Source organism: Babylonia areolata, chromosome 20 (genome assembly GCF_041734735.1).
Source record: "Babylonia areolata isolate BAREFJ2019XMU chromosome 20, ASM4173473v1, whole genome shotgun sequence".
Taxonomy (NCBI): Eukaryota; Metazoa; Mollusca; class Gastropoda; order Neogastropoda; family Buccinidae; genus Babylonia; species Babylonia areolata.
The window spans coordinates 43,590,732-43,593,231 of record NC_134895.1 but is presented as its reverse complement, the minus strand read 5'-3'; positions in this window follow the sequence as shown (position 1 = coordinate 43,593,231).

Genomic DNA, 2,500 nt, shown 5'->3' with positions numbered 1-2,500 from the left:
CGTTGTTCCAAGGTGTAGCGGCGTTTTTCGACCGATCCGCTTGCGCCTTTATAATTAATTAAGTTCAAGTTGTTCAGAGTCTTTGCGTTGGATAGTACGTGCCCGGTCTGGAACTAAAACGAGAAACTGGTCTGCTCTAATGAGCGACTACTCCAGTCGACTGATGCAAGCAAAAACCTGAGTCACACCGAAAGCCCGATGACACGACTTCTCGATCTGTTGAACGACTGAGAGAAACTGACCTGTTGTCGACTGTTTGTGACACGCAGTCGCACGCACAGTTGGTTTTTTTTTTTTTTTTTTTTTTTGCCGGTCTGTTGTCTGGTCCGCTGCATTCCCACACACACTCCGCTGTCCCCCCCACCCCCACCCCCCCTCCCCATCCCCCACAGGCGTGTTGCACGAGCATCAAACTTTTACCGTGTGTGTGTGTGTGTGTGTGTGTGTGTGTGTGTGTCCCACCGCAAGCTGTTGGGACCTTGGCAACACAGCGGAAACACCGGCACACGCAGCAGCCAACAGCTAGGTATGCCTCCTCCCTCACTCTCTCTCTCTCTCTCTCCACCACCACCAGTCGCCGTTTGATCTGATTGGTTGGAACCTGGCGGAACCCCCTGCTCAGAGCCAATCAGAGAGAAGGAAAGCCCCCCTGAAAGAGACGAGGATGACTCGAACATTGTCGCTGCTGCGAGTGTTGTTGTCTTTGTTGCAACGTTCGGTGTGGTGTCGGGGAGTGGGGGTGGGGGCACAGGTTATGTGTGTGTGTGTGTGTGTGAGTGTGTGTGAGCGTGCGTGCGTGCGTGCACAGATGAGGTGGTCATGGGGTTTGTGTCGAGTTTCTCACCTTGTCCAACAACCCCAACAACCACAACCACATGAACCACACAACCACTCACAACGGCACACCACGCCCACCACCCACACCTCTCTCGTCCCATCTCCACCCACCCACCCACCCACCCCACAATCTACCTGCCTGCCTGCAGAGCTAGCCAGCTCCGCTTGTGCGCGGTCTACACACACACACACACACACACACAGAGACTCCGTGCCGCACGTGTAGAGCGGGCGAGACGCGAGTCACCAATATGACCGCCGCCGGTGTTGTGTGACGAGCGCACAGCACGAGGTAACGTTCAACTGCCCGAGACGTTTTGCAACGTTGTTCCCCAGACGTGAGCAGTCACAGTAGAAGGAGACAATTAATTAAATTCAAAATCAATTCAATTCAAAAACACTTTATTAATCCACATGGAAATTAACGTGTGCAATCACAGGCTCGTCGTAGACACCAACATAAAAAAATAAACATGCAATACACTAAAACAAGTCAGATAAAAACTCTCGGTAGCTGACTAAAACAAACCCCCACCCCCACACCCCCACACATGCACACACATTAGGACAAAGTCTTGCACAACTATGTATACCGATAGAAAACATCCAGCAAATAAAATATAAATATTTAACTCTCACCCTCCCCCCTCCCACTCCCCCCCCCCTCCCCCACACACACATGAAAAGACAAGGTAGTGTAAAACAATGTAAAAAAAAAAAAATCAATAGATCGTATATAAATGTAAAATGCACACACACACACACACATGCACATGCACATGCACATGTGTGCAAGTGGAGTGATGGCCTCAGTAGAGGTAACGCGTCCGTCCAGGAAGCGAGAGAATCTGAGGGCGCTGGTTCCAGTCACGGCTCAGTCGCCGGTATTTTCTCCCCCTCCACCAGACCTTGAGTGATGGTCTGGACGCTAGTCATTCGGATGAGACGATAAACCGAGGTCCCGTGTACAGCATGCCCTTAGCGCACGTAAAAGAACCCATGGCAACAAAAGGGTTGTTCCTGGCAAAATTCTGTAGAAAAATCCACTTCGATAGGAAAAACAAATAAAACTGCACGCAGGGAAGAAAAAAAACAAAAACAAAAAACAAACAAACTTGGGTGACGCTACCAGTGGACAAAAAAAAGAGGAAATACAAAACCTTACTTAATAAAGGGCACCTTGAGAACTTGTTCAGTGTTCGTCTCAGGGAGCATGATGAAATGGTCAGTCTGGAAATTTGGGCAATGCAAGGAGCACCACTCATAACCTCACTCCCACAAGTGGCTTTCCTGACTGTGCCTCGACCAAGCCACCCTTCACGTGAAACACCACAGCTCACGAACAACTAGACCCAAAGGGCAGATTGCAAATGGATCGTTATACTCGCTACTATACTTGAATGTGCACTTATATTTATCACTTCGTTTTTTGTTTTTGTTGTTTTGGGTGTTTTTTTAAAATGAAAATCCACAGTTATTGTTTATAAACCATTGAATAGTTGTTAAGTTTTTGACTGAAACAGTGATCATGTCAAACGCACTTTGAAGCTGTTCAGTGTACACATGTACCTGTAACAATGATCATGTCAAACGCACTTTAAAGCTGTTCAGAGTATACGTGTACCTGTTGATGTGATTCAATGAGAGGCCAGTCGGTGGCAGA